Here is a 20,586-nt window from a genome sequence, read left to right on the forward strand (position 1 = left end):
TTAGTTGTGTTGATTTATTTAAATTGGGGTTTTTTTTGCAAACTGCTAAAATGTTCATTTTGCAAATAAACCTAATTTGCAATGGGGGCGGGGTTTGAGTCATTTTAATTACAACTACCTATATTTATAACACATGAACGGGTCTTTCATTTGTCCTCTCACTCCCTCTATCATTGATGTTTCAGTTTCTTTTTCTTCTTCCCCAGAATTTGATCTTCTTCACCTTTGTGCACAACAGATTTCCTCTGAAGTCCACACATGAACATCAGCTCATATTGGACTTCTGAGTGTAATAATATTGCATAAAGTTCCAGAGAACAATATAATAAAATGTTCCCGTTGACGCAGTGAAGAGTCTTATTACCCACCATGATGGTTTCAGGTAGGAGATTTACAATACTCAGGAATCTGATGTCACACTGTAACAATGTCCATAACATGAGTCACCTGTCACTATACGCACATGATTCAATATGTTAATGATAATGTCCTGGTGGTCTAGGGTACTGGTTTATAAAGTAGAGCATGTTAATTGTAGCTCAGGTGGTCTGTGGGAGTGAACATGTAAGCTCCCTGGTGGTGTGGGGTTGTTTTAGGGGTTAATATAATTTTAAATACGGTGGTCTATGGGGGTGAATATATTGATGATAATATCCCTGGGGGTCCTGCATGATTTTATACGATAATATAATTTTAGATTTAATGGTCTTTCAGGGTGAATATGTTAATAATAATCTAGCGGGCTAGGGGGATTGATATAGTGAGTTAAAAATGTTTAGGTCAGGTCGTCTGCAGAGATGAACATGTTAACAATAATATGCCTGGTGGTCTAGGGTGGTTTAGGGGTGAATATCATTTTAGATCTGGTGGTTTGTGGAATGAATATGTTAATGATAATATCCCTGGTGGTCTAGGGTAGATTTAGGGTTTAATATAATTTTAGATCTAGTGGTGACTATGAGTGACTATATTAATGATATCCCTGGTGGTCTGGGTTGTGAAGTGGTTTTGCTATAGGTTTGCATGGTTATTTGAGGTTCGACCCCTCCATGGACATCTGACTAAGCATGCATACACACATACAGCCATGAAGTGGTGAGGGGAATGCTCCCCCGCAGCGCTGTATCACCGGCGCTCTCCCGTTACATTAGATTTGGTATTCAGGATTTCGCACAATGCCTGCAGATTGTAATCGGTCTCTCAATTACGGCGGAGATTTTCATCAGTATCGCATTCAGAGGTGAAGTGATTATTTCATTTGGTTTCCTTTGAGAAGCCGCCTTCCTCTAATCACTGAACCCGACTCAATATTCTCCTCCAACACTCCTCGCCCGACTGATGTAATAAAACTCCTGATTAACAACTTTTACTTCCCTCATCGCGACTTGGAGGATCCGCAGAGCCGGCCGGGTCCGTACAGATAAGAGAGCCTCCTGGGATACATAATGGTTAAAGGGGAGCGGCATTCCTTCCAGAATCCCACAAGGTCTGCCCTGCTTTAGAAATGTTTAAATGTAAGACCCGCCCGCAAGTACAGGCCACGCCCCCATGATAGCGGCCAATGTGCCTCCATGTACAGCAGTAGCGGGACCCCCGTATACACTAGTGCCAGCAATGCCGCATGTATATAGCACAAGCAGAACACCAAAAACAATGGCGTCAACAAAGTCCTTCACAAGAACAGCAGAAGAGCGGCCTGAACGAGCCGCAACGCCAGCGGAGTCAGCCGCCACCAGGGCTTATAGCATCCCACATAAACCGCACCTATGGTGTCCCGCATAAACAGCGCCTATAGAGTGTCCCACATAAACAGTGCCTATAGGATGTTCTACATAAACAGACCCTCTAGAGACCCACATAAAGAGCCCCTATAAGATGTTCCACATAAACAGCGCCTATAGAGTGTCACACATAAACAGTGTCTATAGGATGTTCTACATAAACAGCCACTATAAGATGTCCCACATAAACAGCGCCTATAGAGTGTCCCACATAAACAGCATCTATAGAGTTTCCAACTTAAACAGTGCCTATAGGATGTCACTCATAAACAGCCCCTATAGAGTGTCACACATAAACAGTGTCTATAGGATGTTCTACATGAACAGCCCCTCTAGAGACCCACATAAACAGCCCCAATAAGATGTTCCACATAAACAGTGCCTATAGAGTGTCCTGCATAAACAGCACCTATAGAGTGTCCCACATAAACAGTGCCTATAGAGTGTCCCACATAAACAGTGCCTAAAGGATGTCACTCATAAACATCCCCTATAGAGTGCCCCACATAAACAGTCCGAATAGTGTCCCACATAAACAGCCCCTATAAGATGTTCCACATAAACAGCGCCTAAAGGATGTCACTCATAAACAGCCCCTATAGAGTGTCACACATAAACAGTGTCTATAGGATGTTATACATAAACAGCCCCTCTAGAGAACCACATAAACAGCCCCTATAAGATGTTCCACATAAACAGCCCCTATAGAGTGTCCTGCATAAACAGCACCTATAGAGTGTCCCACATAAACAGTGCCTAAAGGATGTCACTCATAAACATCCCCTATAGAGTGCCCCACATAAAGAGTGCATATATAGTGTCCCACATAAACAGAGCCTACAGAATGACCCACATAAATAGCCCCTATAAAATGTTCCACATTAACAGCCCCTATAGAGTGCCCCTCATACTCAGCGCCTATAGAGTGTCCCACATAAACAGTCTGTATATAGTGTTCCACATAAACAGCCCCTATAGAGTGCCCCTCATAAATAGCGCCTATAGAGTGTCCCACATAAACAGTCTATATATAGTGTCCCACATAGACAGTGCCTATAGGATGTCCCTCATAAATAGCCCCTATAGTGTCCCACATAAACAGTGTCTATAAGATGCTCCACATAAACAGCCCCTATAGAGTGTCCAACATAAACAGTAGCTTTAGAGTATCTCACATAAATAGCGCCTATAGAGTATCTCACATAAATAGCGCCTATAGAGTATCTCACATAAATAGTGCCTATATAGTGTCCCACAGAAATAGTGCCTACAGAATGACCCACATAAGCAGCCCCTATAGAGTGTTCCACAAGCAATTTTTTCCCCAAAAGGGCTTATTGGCTTCTGCCTCATTGTTGTTGTTTTTTTTGCCTTCCTCTGGATCAACAAGGGGGTGGAAGCAGGCTGAACTGGATGGGCGTTGTCTCCCTTCAGCCTAACATACTATGTTACTTTGTATGTTACATAAACAGTACCTATAGAATGACCCGTATAAACAGCCCCTATAGTGTGTTACACATAAACAGTGCATACAGAAAGTTCCACATAAACAGCGCATATAGGGTGTCACCCATAAACATATTACAGCTCTCAGCCCCGTCTGCCCGACGGGGTGTATTAGAGCGATTCTCCGCATCAGACCCCTTTAATATGCAGGTTCTCCATACATGATGAGACGTCACGGCTCTGAGAATACTGCTCATTATTAGTCCTCCTTCATATGTGAATGTGATCAGATGATGGCCGAGGGAGACGGCTCTGCACTGGATGGCAGTTTGGACCCCCCAGAGCAAGCAGGCAGCTCATTGTCCTCCCGCACATTCACCACCTCGCCTCTCAGTGCAGGGGGGCGCTGGGAATGATCATCCTTTATATCTATGGAGGCGCCATGTGCAGCTCACTCTGGAGCCGCAGACCCAGGGCTGGGAGACAGCAGAGCTAATGCAGCTGAAGTCCTTTCAGTAGTTATCAAATGCCAGATTATCAGAACTTCTGAATTATTGGATGCCAGATTGAAAAAATGTCATTGTACTTTTGTAAGGAGGGCATGGGGCGCCCCGCACCCTCCCTTGTACAGTGAGTGGCTTAGCTGCTTGGAATCTGTGCCCAACAGTCGTGCCATGAGCCCAGTGCCCTCCGGTCAGATATCCGGCCGGGAGGGGGAGACAGGAGACCGGTGAGTGTAGAGGTCCCCTCCGCCAGCAGAGGCGCCCTTTTATGGAGCGAATGTATTCATCATCCGGTTGCGGTTTAGTGAAGTTTATTTTTGATAAAGACTTCTGTCTCCGTCTGTCAGCTGCTGCGCCACCCTGAACCGCCGTCGCACCAACACCCGCCACACTTTACTATTTGAGGCAGGATTAGCTTGGCATCGCCTTTTCTGGAGTCAGAGGACATGCATGCCTTAGGCTGTCTGCAGCGGGACCGCAAGGAAATTCCGCGAGATCTCTGCAGCAAAAAGGCTGCTTCAAAACTTGCACTATTTGGCACAAGTTTTGAAGTCAGCTGGAGGGCTTCTCCCGGCCGGCTTAAAAAACACTTAGCAGCCTTACTCACAGATCAGCGTTATAGACTCACACAGAGCAGCTTCTGTGTCCCCAGATAGAGCAACTAGCTGCTCCTTAAATATCTTCCTACTTCATTAATCAGGCAGTGGATACTTTCCTTGTTGCTCCTCATAGGAGGGGAATCTAGCAGAAATATACCCCCCTCTACCACCATGCGTACCTGTTTGTCACATATTCCTATACAAGGTGCACTGATCACAACGGGGAAAATTTATCAAGCTACTTGCGCTAATTTTCGGGCAGAGAAAAAAGTTGCATGCCATATTTTTGGTAAAAGCTGCAAATTTTGTTCTGTATTTTCTGCAGCTCTCAGTACTTCGCAAAAAGTGGGTGGAGTTGAGTGAGAGGGATTAGCCAACTACAGATCGATAGATTTACTATAATTTGCACCAGAAACTAGTAAATATCAGTGATATGCCCCCCAATGGAGGCAGTCCATGTAGCTGCTATTGGGTGGGCCAGAGCAAACGCAGATTCAGTTCTGCCTGTAGTGGCCCTTTAAGATATGGAACAGGGTATTCGGAAAACAATAGAAGCGAAACTTGTTAGTGGCTTCATCACCTGCATTTGTCCCAGAGTGGGATCAACGGGGGCAGATGGATATAATCGACCCCTAAGAGGTAAATAAACAGAAAGGTGAGACTCCAGCGGGCAAAAGTGAGTAAAAATCATATCGATGAACAGCAGAAAAACATCACCTGTAAGATGAATCCAGATTTCTGTTGCATCGTGTTGATGGAAAGTCAGAATTTGGCGCAAGCAGCATGAATCGATGATAGATTACTATATATATCCAAAATGGCCCCTATACAGCGTCCGAGGAGCAGGCCAATAGCCGAGGAGACAGCAGGGTAGAGATGTTAACCTTGTCACGGGGCTCTACCATCTCCTCCAATGAGGGTAGCTGAGGACCCGACCCCGTCGCCGCTGGGTGAGATCACAGGGATAGTAACCAGAAGTTAGCCTAAGTTTGATTGTCACTCGTGACGCCATCGTTCCTTCTCCTGGAATGAATCTTGTAGAGGAATAAAGTAGTCCAACACCAGAAGACTATATTTTGGAACAAAACCAGGAACGGTCGATCTTGTTCATTTCCTTCTCAATAAAGAGGATAACAGTAGTAGTAATCACAGCATACAAGACTTCTATCTTGGTGCAGCTCACGGGGCATTGGAACAATCCACAGTCCAAGTTATCTGCAGGTTCTTTCACTCCCGGCAATCACTATTCCCACCGGCAAAACACTCTTATTTCCGTTTCTTCTCGCTGACAAGTGGTTCCATTCTCTCAGTACTCAGCAGTAGTACAGAGGAGTCCTAGGTTGAACAGGTCCAGGCTGAGCATCAGGCAGTCGCTCGGCCTCCTCCATGCTCCACACACAGACCGATCCGACAGTCTCTCTGTAGTGTCTGTGTAGTTGACTGACTTCTCCCTTCCTCTCTTTCTTGTCTTCCTCTTGCATTGCATTCTTGCAAACACATATATATATATAACACCATCAGGTGACCACAAATGATACATTATCCAGACAGGACAGAACATGCCAGACATTAACTCTTTCAGTCCTGTAAATATCCAGTCCACATAAATCTAATGCACTCCACAAACAAAACACTGATATGACATTGACATGAGACGAACATAGAACATTCTGGAGGGGCCCCACTAACTCTTGGCTATGACACCTTCGTAAGAGCCCCCCGGTCCCTCTCAAGTTGGTGCTTCCCTAGTCATCAGCCGGGTCATCGATGTTAGACTAGCTGGGATTTCACTACCAACTACGTAGGGTTTTCTCATGCAGAGCGTGCACCATGCTGAAGGGAAGGCAGAATTTGGTGCAAGCTGCATGAATCGCTGACTCCTTCCTGTCTGGCTGGTGGAAGTAGAATACTGGTGCGGAGAAGGTTTTGTTGGCACATCCTGGGGTCCTCTGATACCTGTGGGTCAACGCCACAATGATTTTCTGCTGTTAGTTGGTCTAATGCACTACTAGGTGGGGGTCTCTAATAAAGAGGCCGTTCTGTGTACTTCAGGTGCCATCATTTAAGAGGGGGCAATGTGCGGAGCAGAGAGATGGGGATTATGTCTCATTATGACCCTTCCCTGTTCACAACTTTGATGCTCTTGATAAACTGTTGAACATTTAAGTACATTTGCTTGTCGTGTCGATGTAATATATTTAGGCTCTCTCTTCTATGTATTTAGGATCCCGCTCACCCATTATACGGTCGTTTTATTTTTTTTCTCACTCTTTTTGGTTACATTACATTACTAGACTAATCCACAATGAAATAAATTAAATAGTTCATACACTATTAACTTCATTCCGAAGCCTCTGGAACGTAAAAAGACAATAAAAAAAATAATTCTCTGATTCATGCTTAAAAACACACACAAAATTGAAAAGTGTAGATCATTTTACAGAGCATTAATCCCTCTAATCCAGTCCAGGGCCGTATTAAAGATACATTCTTCTTAACACATTTACAGCCGGCAGTCCCGTAGGAAATAAGAGTATGTCACACACAGATTGTGGCCGGGCAATCGCAGAGCCCACAGATAATAAAGTATCACCGGAAGAAGCAGACAAGGCACGATTTTTGTTTTAATATTATGTTAATAAAAATTCAAATTGGGAGAAAACCTGGGTAATTGGAAGCCAAAGAGAAATACATGAGATAATACATATACGGTATACAGTCATACCTCAGGTATATAGCACAATGTGCAGTACAGTAGATTTTATCCAGTGTAACTACTATAATACTGCCTCCTATGTACAAGAATATAACTACTATAATACTGCTCTCTATGTACAAGAATATAACTACTATAATACTGCTCCCTATGTACAAGAATATAACTACTATAATACTGCCGCCTATGTACAAGAATATAACTAGTATAATACTGCTCCCTATGTACAAGAATATAACTACTATAATACTGCTCCTATGTACAAGAATATAACTACTATAATACTGCCTCCTATGTACAAGAATAAAACTACTATAATACTGCCCCTATAAACCAGAATATAACTACTATAATACTGCCTCCTATGTACAAGAATATAACTACTATAATACTGCCCCCTATGTACAAGAATATAACTACTATAATACTGCCCCCTATGTACAAGAATATAACTATTATAATACTGCCCCCTATGTACAAGAATATAACTACTATAATACTGCCGCCTATGTACAAGAATATAACTACTATAATACTGCTCTCTATATACAAGAATATAACTATTATAATACTGCCCCCTATGTACAAGAATATAACTAGTATAATACTGCCTCCTATGTACAAGAATAGAACTACTATAATACTGCCCCTATGTACAAGAATATAACTACTTTAATACTGCCCCCTATGTACAAGAATATAACTACTATAATACTACTCCTATGTACAAGAATATAACTACTATAATAGTGCCCCATATGTACAAGAATATAACTACTATAATACTGCCCCCTATGTACAAGAATATAACTACTATAATACTGCCCCCTATGTATAAGTATATAACTACTATAATACTGCCCCTATGTACAAGAAATTATAACTACTATAATACTGCCTCCTATGTACAAGAATATAACTACTATAATACTGCCCCTATGTACAAGAATATAACTACTATAATACTGCCCCTATGTACAAGAATATAACTACTATAATACTGCCCCCTATGTACAAGAATATAACTACTATAATACTACTCCTATGTACAAGAATATAACTACTATAATACTGCCCCCTATGTACAAGTATATAACTACTATAATAGTGTCTCCTATGTACAAGAATATAACTACTATAATACTGCTCCTATGTACAAGAATATAACTACTATAATACTGCCCCCTACATATAAGTATATAACTACTATAATATTGCCCCTATGTACAAGAAATTATAACCACTATAATACTGCTCCCTATGTACAACAATATAACTACTATAATACTGTCCCCTATGTACAAGAATATAACTATTATAATACTGCCTCCTATGTACAAGAATATAACTACTATAATACTGCTCCTATGTACAAGAATATACCTACTGTAATACTGCCCCCTATGTACAAGAATATAACTACTATAATACTGTCCCCTATGTACAAGAATATAACTATTATAATACTGCCCCCTATGTACAAGAATATAACTACTATAATACTGCTCCTATGTACAAGAATATAACTATTATAATACTTCCCCCTATGTACAAGAATATAACTACTATAATACTGCTCCTATGTACAAGAATATAACTATTATAATACTTCCACCTATGTACAAACATATAACTACTATAATACTGCCCCCTATGTGCAAAAATATAACTACTATAATACTGCTCCATATGTACAAGAATATAACTACTATAATACTGCCCCTATGTACAACAATATAACTACTATAATACTGCCCCCTATGTACAAGAATATAACCACTATAATACTGATCTCTATGTACAACAATATAACTACTATAATACTGCCCCCTATGTACAAGAATATAACTACTATAATACTGCCCCATATGTACAAGAATATAACTTCTATAATACTGCCTCCTATGTACAAGAATATAACTACTATAATACTTCCCCCCTATATACAGGAATATAACTACGGTACTGTAATAATGCCTCCTATGTACAGGAATATGACTACTATAATACTGCCCCCTATGTACAAGAATATAACTACTATAATACTGCCCCCTATGTACAAGAATATAACTACTATAATACTGCCCCCTATGTACAAGAATATCACTACTATAATACTGCTCCCTATGTACAAGAATATAACTACTATAATACTGCCCCCTATGTACAAGAATATAACTACTATAATACTGCCCCCTATGTACAAGAATATAACTACTATAATACTGCCCCCTATGTACAAGTATATAACTACTATAATACTGCCTCCTATGTACAAGAATATAACTACTATAATACTGCCTCCTTATGTACAAGAATATAACTACTATAATACTGCCTCCTTATATACAACAATATAACTACTATAATACTGCCCCCTATGTACAAGAATATAACTACTATAATACTGCCTCCTTATGTACAAGAATATAACTACTATAATACTGCCTCCTTATATACAACAATATAACTACTATAATACTGCCCCCTATGTACAAGAATATAACTACTATAATACTGCCTCCTATGTACAAGAATATAACTACTATAATACTGCCCCTATGTACAAGAATATAACTACTATAATACTGCCTCCTATGTACAAGAATATAACTACTATAATACTGCTCCCTATGTACAAGAATATAACTACTATAATACTGCCCCTATGTACAAGAATATAACTACTACAATACTGCCCCCTATGTACAAGAATATAACTACTATAATACTGCTCCCTATGTACAAGAATATAACTACTATAATACTGCTCCCTATGTACAAGAATATAACTACTATAATACTGCCCCTATGTACAAGAATATAACTACTATAATACTGCCCCCCTTTGTACAAGAATATAACTACTATAATACTGCTCCCTATGTACAAGAATATAACTACTATAATACTGCCCCCGATGTACAAGAATATAACTACTATAATACTGCTCCCTATGTACAAGAATATAACTACTACAATACTGCTCCCTATGTACAAGAATATAACTACTACAATACTGCCCCCTATGTACAAGAATATAACTACTATAATACTGCCCCCTATGTACAAGGATATAACTACTATAATACTGCCCGCTATGTACAAGAATATAACTACTATAATACTGCCCCCTATGTACAAGAATATAACTACTATAATACTGCCCCCCTATGTACAAGAATATAACTACTATAATACTGCCCCCCATGTACAAGAATATAACTACTATAATACTGCCCCCCATGTACAAGAATATAACTACTATAATACTGCCCCTATGTACAAGAATATAACTACTATAATACTGCCCCTATGTACAAGAATATAACTACTATAATACTGCTCCCTATGCACAGGAATATAACTACTATAATACTGCTCCCTATGCACAGGAATATAACTACTATAATACTGCCCCCTATGTACAAGAATATAACTACCATAATACTGCCCCCTATGTACAAGAATATAACTACTATAATACTGCCCCCTATGTACAAGAATATAACTACTATAATACTGCCCCTATGTACAAGAATATAACTACTATAATACTGCCTCCTATGTACAATAATATAACTACTATAATACTGCCTCCTATGTACAAGAATATAACTACTATAATACTGCCTCCTATGTACAAGAATATAACTACTATAATACTGCTCCCTATGTACAAGAATATAACTACTATAATACTGCCCCTATGTACAAGAATATAGCTACTATAATACTGCTCACTATGTATAAGAATATAACTACTATAATACTGCCTCCTATGTACAATAATATAACTACTATAATACTGCCTCCTATGTACAAGAATATAACTACTATAATACTGCCTCCTATGTACAAGAATATAACTACTATAATACTGCCCCCTATGTACAAGAATATAACTACTATAATACTGCCCCCTATGTACAAGAATATAACTACTATAATACAGCTCCTATATACAAGAATATAACTACTATAATACTGCCTCCTATGTACAAGAATATAACTACTATAATACTGTCCCCTATGTACAAGAATATAACTACTATAATACTGCCCCCTATGCACAGGAATATAACTACTATAATACTGCCTCCTATGTATAAGAATATAACTGCTATAATACTGCCCCCTATGTACAAGAATATACCTACTATAATACTGCTCCCCATGTACAAGAATATAACTACTATAATACTGCCCCCTATGTACAAGAATATAACTACTATAATACTGCCCCCTATGGACAGGAATGTAATGTTAGGCCTGTAGTCATTGTAGGAATGATTGGAGTTTCTGCATAATCTGATGCGTAGATGATTTATTGGGATTATCATCATTTTCTCATTTAGGACACATCTTATTGTTATGCAGGTGTCAATTATTTCCAGCAGATGGTTTTGTTTTCCGCCTTTATTGCTCCTGTTTCCATATTTATATTTGCAGCTCAGGTTTTAATGTGCTCTTAAATATTTATTAGATGTCAAGTTGGGTTCCGTCTCCTCAAACACAGCCTCATGCAGATCGGAGCTGCAGCAGGTAAGCGGCGCAGCCCACCGCTCCGTCTGGAGGTCACCTTCAGGAAGAATTAATTGGTGACTGCTTTCTCATTACATAAGTGTATAGATTTATGATGTGCGCTGAGGTTGCTCACTCCCGATCCAGCGAGACTGGATCACGCAGTATGCAAAATATCAATTCTAAAGGCATCATTTTTCCCCAGCTGTACACTGTTCCTGGTGTGTGGGGGGATGGGAGACCCTTAGGTCACCTTGTTCTGAAGTCATCATTAGTACAGAAGAAGGTTTTCATTTACATACATCCAAGTGGAGCTCATCAGATATTTACTCCATCCTGTATAATGACACGGATGCACTAAAATTATCCCGCTGATAGAGTACACTTACTTCCCAAGTCCAAAAAAGTTGGGCTGCTGTGTAATATGTAAATGCATGTGTAGTGGCCCAGTACATCCATTCCTGGCCTCCTCCATTATGTCATGTCTTATGTTGGTCTGCTGTGCAAATCTGTCTAGTAATTTTGTTATATGTATTGCACAGCTGCAGCGTGTGATGGGTTAAGTGTTGGCAAAAGCCTGGGGATTGCCTGTGAATGTATCAGTTTATGTCCTGTCATGTGGTATGAGTGTGATCATAAATAGGAGTGTCTGACAGTGTGAAGAGGTTCATGTCTTCTGGGTTCCTGACCAAGAGTGCCCACTACATGAGGGTACCTTCGACCCTCATGTAGTGAAGAATGGAAGAAGAAGAGAGGTTTCCCTGATTGACTCTTATAGAATGAGAGCGTGAGCAAACCGTGAGTTCTTCCCAAGGCCCAGTGCAGAGGTACTCGTCTTTAATGCACACATGCGGCGTCCTGAAATCTGGGACCGGGTGGAGGTACGTATCTTCAGTTGTTCAAACACGGGTGTCCTAAAGTCAGGGATTAGAGATGAGCGAGCATTGCCCTTGGAGAGTATCTGCCCGCTCGAGAGAAAAGGTTCGGCTGCTGGTGCGGGTGACAGGGGAGTTGCGGCAGTGAGCAGGGGGGGAGAGGGAGAGAGAGATCTCCCCTCCGTTCCTCCCCGCTCTCCCCCGCCACTCCCTGCCCGCCACCGGCAGCCGAACCTTTTCTCTTGAGCGGGCAGGTAGTCGCTGAGGGCAATGCTCGCTCGAGCAATTGCCCTTAGCGAGTATGCTTGCTCATCTCTATCAGGGATCACTGTGTGGAGGTACTCCTAATCAAGCCTGTCTTAATGCCTGCACTTGGAACATTATTTATTCTGCCTTGTACTGTTGGAGTTTTATTCAAGTAAAGTTTTGCCAGTCCCTGACCGTTCCCAGGGACCTGAGGTACGTTATATCTGTCTGCGGCTCCTTTATTCTCCGCCGAAGGTCAGTCTGGAGTGTAATGGAGCGGTGGTGTCATTCGTGACAATACCTATCCCTGTTCTACAGTTTATTAGGCATCCCTATCCTAGGGGTGTCCAAGAGGCCCAGCGCTGCCCTAGCCGAGGCCACCTGAGTCCCTCCGGGAGGGAGCCTGGTAAGTGCCGCTGTGACAAGCCAGCATCCCCTCCCCACTCCTCAACGTACGCCCTGTGTCCGGGGTCATCCTATGGGATGCTGAACATGTAAAGTAAAAAAGAATACAATGATTTGGAGATCTCATCTAACCTTATTTTATTCACATGTCAGAAGGGGGAGGGGAGACATCTTACCAATTCATCTTAAAACATTAACTCATTTAGACATTGATGGCAGCAACACATCTCACAAGAGTTGGGACAGGGGCAACAAAAGGCTGGAAAAGGAAGTGGTACTAATGAAAAACAGCTGGAGGGTCAGTTTTCTAAAAACTTACATGACTGTATATAAGAAGAGCATGTTAGAGAGGTGGAATCAAAGATGGCCAGAGGCTCACCAACCCATGAGAAAACTGTGGCAAGTCCTCTATGGCCACTGAAATCTGTGAGTGGCTAAGCAGTTACGCGCCCAATGAACAGTACAGGACTGCCCACTGCTTCTTCCAGGCTCCGTGCAGCGGGCATCGGGGCTGCAGTTCTAGACAGGGAGCTGCTGGGATGAGTGAGTATGCAGTTTGTATTGATTTTAAGACCTTTTACCTTTTTTTAAAGTCCCAGAAAACCCCTTTAATTAGTACAATGGGGGCATAAAGATGGTACTAATAGGACAATGAGGGTAATAATATAATATTGGGCACAATAGGGGTAATACTATATGGGGACACAAAGGAGGCACTATCACTACATGGAGACACAACAAGGGCATTACATGGGAACACAATAAGGGGTAATGATATATGGGAGCACAGTAGGGATAATACTGAATGGAGGCATAAAGGGAGCAACGGGGCACAAATGGGGCTGTAATACTATATGGGACTACAATGGGGGCATTCTTATTCTATGCCAGCAGAAAGTGGGCACTTATTACTTTGGTATTTTTTCTGTGTGACGGACATTATTATTCTCTAAGACACACAAGTCAAACATAAGGCCACAGGGTCCGCTGCATGCAAACATCTGAATTAGGTTTTCATGTACAGTGCCACAGCAGCAGGGCTTCTCAGTCTGACAGGGGTCCGCTTAGCCCCCATGCACTCCTACTTTCTGTATGACGCAGCAGGCCCGGCTCCGTGTCTACAATGTAGCGCAGAAGTGGAGTCGCAGCGCACTGCTGTCATCAAGGCACCATTATCTTTTCACCGCCAGTTGCAAGAGAAGCTGTCAGGAAACTGGGGTCTGGGTAACTGGAAGTCCCTGAAACTACCCGCAACCCCCTGTCACTAACTACTTGCCCCCCTAGTCTAAGCCCTAGGGCAACAACTGGGCGGCAGTTCCTAGGCTCACTAGGGATGCGGGGCAGGAGTCAGACACAAAGGCAGGTCAGGCAATCCAGGTCGGTAACAGGAGAAGGCGAGGTACAAGGGGTCAGGAGGCAAAATCAGGTCAAAGGCAAGCGGGTCAAAGCTGGGCATCAATCCAAGGGTACGCAGATATAGCTGGAGACCAAACATACACTGGCAACTTCAGGAGGAAACAGAGCAGTTTAAATGCTGTCAGAACTCCCGCCCAGCAGCTGATTGGGGCAGGGAGCCTGACAGCAGCAGGACCCAGACATCAATCAACGAGTACAGAGCAAGCACGCCCAGGTGTCATGGCAACAAGGACGTGGCGCGGGAAGGCACCACTCCCGTCCCCAACAACCTGGCTACCTAGGTGCCCGCTCCCTGCTCACGAGAGCGCGCACCCGAAGCTGGCATCCAGAATTACGGTGGCCAGGGGAGGTCACCAAGATCGGGGTTCCCCTGCGCCACAACCCTGCAGCCCGGGAGATAGGACCGGCAGTGCGGGTACGGAGACCCCAAGAGTCACAGGTCCTGACGGGGCAGCCAGTAAGCCGGGAGCCACTGAATACGTCAGAGAACACCTCAATAATTCGATAATTTAGCGCACACACGGGCTGCAGCAGTATGGCTGAGGATGGGGTCACTTACTATAAAGCAGCATAGCGGCTTGTAAGTATTATGCTGCATAAGGCCGCCTGCAGACAGCCGGGTCGGATCCCGCTGCGAGAATTCTGACAGCGGGATGCGGTCCCGTGTCCCTGCAGAGGCCTGCGGCTCACCTGCTTTCCAGCATCTGCTCTCTGCGCTGTGTGCTGGCACATATGCAGAGAGGAGCCGGCCTGTCACCGCTGACATTTCTGTGCGGGCCTCTGCGAGACCCGCACAGAGATAGAACATGCCCTGATTTGTTTTCAGCGTATGATTGCGTTTTCTAATGCAGTCCCATGGAAGCGGCCACGGGCGGAAATTTTGCGGGAAATCCTGCCGCGGAATTTCCGCCTTATAGTCATAGGCATTTATCAACTGTGGGAAATTAACTTCCTCCTGGGGACACCTGCCTAATAGGGGTGGGGGGGGGGGTTACCTACTGGGGGAATCTACCTAATGGGGGGGCTACCACCCCCTCCTTACCAACTCTTATTATGCAGGGAAACAAGGGAGGCATTATTTGGGACACAGCTAGGTGCTAAAGAGTTGGAAGGGGCAGGCTATTATCTAACCTGGTTCTATAGGACATCTTGGTCTTCTACTTAGGCGGCACCATAACATCTCTGGTGGAACAATTGGAATACCAAAATGTTCAACAAGAGAAAAATTGAAGGCAATTTAATAAAAGATGGGAAAGTGAATATAAGTTTGTGTTCAAGGATAAAAACGGGTATGTCTTTTGTATTATGAGGCCGTATCGGTCAGCAACGATAAGGCTGCTGTGGCCCTAAGTGAAAATGAGCTTGACACGCCCGCTGTAAGATGTGGCTGAAAGAAGTAGTCATAACAGTCTGGGCCGGATGGAGAAGAAAAGTGAAAGTGGATGACTGTAGTCTGAGATGACATCATCTATGACTACTGGATTTAACTGGACTAGAATTCCTCATACCGTCTGCAGGCTATATATATATATATATATTGTACTACTTCATGGGGGTACATATATCTTTAGAGAACCCAGCAAGGCTACTGGGATCCATGAATCTGAGCGACAAGCTGGGGTGGCAGGTCCAATATTTGCCCTGAATGCCCCTGTATAGTCATCGGATGTGTGCTTGACTCGACATGCCTCTCGCGGCGTCTTCTAGAGCGACCCGTATAGACTTCTTTGGATGGAGGGTGATGCATTTTGCTATCTGAGAATATATTAAGCAGATGGTGGCTCTTGCTATTCTGTGTTGGTAAATGGAGCAGTGCGGCGTATAAGGTTGGCGACGGGGGAGGAGGGGAGTTTGAAAGTATGAAGGACGAGCCGACCTTGTGGAATAAACCTCTGTAGAGCGCTGCGTTGTGAAGCGGAGACTTTCCCCAGATCTTCACACAACTTCATTTCACTGACGTATCCCTGTAGGGCTTTGATGCAAATGATAAGCATGCAAACGCTTTGCAGAGCTCAGTGTACCTTAAAGTGCAAATTCTGCTGTGAAGGGAAGGCAGCCTGACAGATGCACTTTGGTTGGTGACCGAAGGAAAAGCGAAAGTCATTCTGGGTTTGTTTCGCTGAGCTGCGTGTAATAATATTAACCATTAACATGCATGAAGGCCGGGGAGCCACGGCAGCGCTGATACTGTGCGTGTATTTAAGGGAACGCAACTCCCATCAGACGGCGCACGAACACATGTCCACGAGCTGCCGAGCGGAGGGAACAGTGGATACTGCATATGGACGTGATATGGACGCAAATTGGACGAGCTGAGATTATTTTACACAGGACGCCGGTCCATGAAAAAATGCAAAATGTCTGAAAAGGCCCATTGAAGGCAATAGGCCCATTCGCTGTCTGTGCGCAGCACATTGCAAATACGAACGGCACATGGCCAAAAAAACGGAAGTGTGAATAAGCCCTAAACCTAACTGGCATAGTCACCACCAGGGAGTAGAAGGGGTGCTGTTCTTTGATTGGTATATTATGCTGGATATTATTATACTTGTGTTCTGTCCTTATTACTAGTTTAGTTGCGTGCTCCTTTAAAAGGCGGGATTATGAGGGAACGGGAGCGGTGCAGAAGTGGAAACCGGATGTCAGTAAAGCAGGAGCACAGAGTAGACGCGGGGAGACCGAAAGAGCGAGGTGAACCGAATCATCATTTCGGATTCCACAGTCCATTTCGAACCTTCTCTGAGGGAGCGCCACTTGCTAACGCTGTCTTTTCAAGTGCTCTTATTTCACCTGCTTTCCGCTACTTGCTGCTCGCGCCCCGCACACCCTTGTTGGAGCCACTCTGCAAGGACCTGAACTGTGTTTTTCTATCGGGTTTGTTCTAAGAAAACCATTGTTTGCTTCACCGGGACTCTGTGATCATGTGGCCATGTCCGATTACCACTCCGCTTTATGTCGCTTACCTGGTGGGACCCGTCAGTGACTACAGATATAGTTGGTTGACAAAAATATGGAAACGCCATGCATGCCTTATGTTACATGGGATTAAATAGAAATCATATTTCAATAAGACATGTGGAGACCTATTTCAAGTGGAGGAAATATGACACAGATGCTTCTGGGCAGAACAGAACAACTGCCTGAGCAACAAGGCTCCATTGGTCAGGGGTTTCAGCTACTTAACTGCTGTTACTAACTGGCTCCCAAACCCACCCAGAGCAGGGCAAGAGGTGAAGTAAACACAAATTTGTCGGGAAAACTCTCAGCCAAGCAGGGGTCAAAAGGGCATCTCAGTGCTGATGGTTAAAATCCAATGCATTTTGTATGGCGTTTCCATATTTTTGTCCACCCCTGTATGCTCTAGATTACCGGCCAGCACTAGGCAATGCAGAGCTCCAATGAACCCAAAGGTTAAGTACTCTGATTCCCATCAACTAACTCTGCTAAACTCTGGGTTTCACAAGGGCAGTACAGGAAATACTGCTATTAGGGTCCATACCAAATAGGAGACTCATCTACCAGCTTGCCATCTGAAGAAAAGCCACATAGCCAGAATGAGTAACACAAAATTCTGAGTACTTGTAGATGATAATAGGATAACTCTGCTGACTTCGCCCTCTAACGATAATGAAATGGCACTACTGATGATAAGATGACCTCACTGGCTCCACCTTTCCACATCTTCTCCCTCCGTGGACCGCAGGGCTTCTGTGCGGTCCATTGCCGATTCCAGCCTCCTGATTGGCTGGAATCGGCACGTGACGGGGCGGAGCTACACGGAGCCCCATTGAGAACAGAAGAAGACCCGGACTGCGCAAGCGCGGCTAATTTGGCCATTAGACGGCAAAAATTAGTCGGCTCCATGGGAACGAGGACGCTAGCAACGGAGCAGGTAAGTGAAAAACTTCTTATAACTTCTGTATGGCTCATAATTAATGCACAATGTACATTACAAAGTGCATTAATATGGCCATACAGAAGTGTATAGACCCACTTGCTGCCGCGGGACAACCCCTTTAAGTGTAGCAGGAAACAAAGATACTTCACACTGGTGAGAAAGTAAATTCAACTTCTACATGGTCTTTTGGAACAGTAATCATGGTCTAACATGCCCAGTTCATATAGTTAACCCAGCAGCAGGCCTGCTTAGTCCCTAAAATATTCCTCAGGTGTTCACACTGCTTGACTTTTAATGAGGCCAGCCTCACTTACGTGCATCGTGTATTGACTTAACCTACCTCTAGCTACTCCAGAATTAGAAGCTTTCCTTGACCACAATCCTCTGAGATCCTGATGTTTGTACTGTCATGCTGAAGTTAGGGGTTCAGCTCAGTGTCTCTCTTTTCCTGTAAATGGTTGTCCCTTCATAGCTGTCCCACAGCAGCTCCAGGCAGTCTCTGACAATTCAGCTCAGTGGACACAGTGTTCCACCAGCTCTCCCAGCTGCACATTTGCTCTCCACTAACAGCCCAGATCTTTTGGGGCAGCTTTTCCCTGTACTCTACTTGCTCCTCCCCCTAATGACAATGAGAATTCTGTTACCTCTGTCCTCCAATAATAATGGAAATACTCTGGTTACTTTACCCTCTAATGATAAAGAGAACTCTGCTGACCTAGTGCTCCATTTATCATGAGATGACTCTTCTGACTATGTCCCTGTCTAAACAGTAAAGCTTAGAAGTGAGCTGCCGATAACAGTAAATGTTAGAATATGTATTTGTATTTATAGATACATAAAAATGGCTACAAAATGTAAAAAAAAAGTTTAGAATAAAAAAACAGACATAAAAATGCTATCATTTGTTTCTGACATCTCCTTTGTAATAACACAATAAACCACGTAGGGATTCTGCCCATCCTCCACACCAGTTGTGAAGAACCCTGGTAAGAAAGTCTTTCCACCATCCACCAGGCGTGACTCCTCCTCCCACAGTAAAGTCATTAACAGAGTTGTTTCTGTAAACTTCTAATTACAATGTAATTATTTGTTACTTTTCTCTCTCCAGCGGCTTCACATCACCGGCTGATCTGTATCAAGAATGACGATGGAGCACTAATTATGGAAGTGAACACGAAGAGCTCGTTTACTCCCAAACACAATGTTCCATCATGAAGAGGAAATATAATGATGAATACTACAGTAACCGTGTCTGACATTTAACAGGGCGAGTCAAGCCGTGGCGATGTGAGGACACTATTAACGCCGCTCTCCACCTCCCCTGCGATACATTGTATCAGAATTACTATCAATTTGTACTGGAGTGTAAAAATGTAGGAAATTAAAGGAAAACTCCATCCAAAACGAGCAGTAAAGCTCTGACATATTGCATCATTCAGCACAACTTCAATGCTGAGGATTTGGAGCTCTGTATCAGGGTTCTTGCACACGAGCATATATCGGCCCGCCGTTTTCATGGTCGGCAGATATACGCTACGATCTGATGCATTGGATTCCAATACATGGCCGTATTCCCATGACGTAAAACCGCCCGGCCGGGTCAATATAGCACCCGGCTCTTTTACGTCGGGCCCAAAATATAGTCCTGGAACTATCTTTCAGGCCGGAATACGTTGGCCGCTGCATAGACTCCTATGGAGTCAATGACAGCGGCCGGAGAAAGGAGGTGGGAGGGAGTTTAGCAGCGTGACTGTTAAACTCCCTTCCCCTTCTCTCCTGCCCTCCGGCTGATCGCAATGGGAGGGGACAGCGGCGGAGCTAAGTGCTGCCCCATCCCGCCTCCTTCCATTGCTGGCTGCGGACAAGGGGGGGAGGGGGCGGGAGCTTAGCTCTACCCCCATCCTGCCCCCTCCCATTGCAAACAGCCAGAGAGGAGGTGAGCCTGCAAAGGGGAGGGAAGAGGAAGGGGCAAAGGCATGGCGGCCTTGGCGAATATGCGCCGGGGCCCATACCATCTGAATAGGCACACAAATGATTTTTTACTCCTCAGATCATAGCGTATATCGTCCGGCCGTGAAAAAGAGCCCTCAGGAAAACAGAGTTCTGATTGCTATAAAGATATGCACTGAAGAGCCCTTTATTACAGCTCGCAGCCCTTTATTAGATCAGTTTTAGTG

General features: G+C 43.5%; 1 protein-coding gene and 1 long non-coding RNA gene across 2 annotated transcripts in view; one reads left to right on the plus strand and one right to left on the minus strand.

Annotated features, from left to right (window-relative positions):
• LOC136620387 (calpain-13-like) overlaps positions 1-20,586 on the minus strand; it is a 139,757-nt gene that overhangs the window by 92,436 nt on the left and 26,735 nt on the right. The gene's annotated exons all lie outside the window — the stretch shown is intronic.
• On the plus strand, positions 209-19,816 carry LOC136619695 (uncharacterized). Its single transcript, XR_010790997.1, has 3 exons — positions 209-382; positions 11,532-11,590; positions 19,518-19,816. It is a non-coding gene; the product is annotated as an uncharacterized lncRNA (long non-coding RNA).

This window comes from Eleutherodactylus coqui, chromosome 3, assembly GCF_035609145.1.
Source record: "Eleutherodactylus coqui strain aEleCoq1 chromosome 3, aEleCoq1.hap1, whole genome shotgun sequence".
NCBI lineage: Eukaryota > Metazoa > Chordata > Amphibia > Anura > Eleutherodactylidae > Eleutherodactylus > Eleutherodactylus coqui.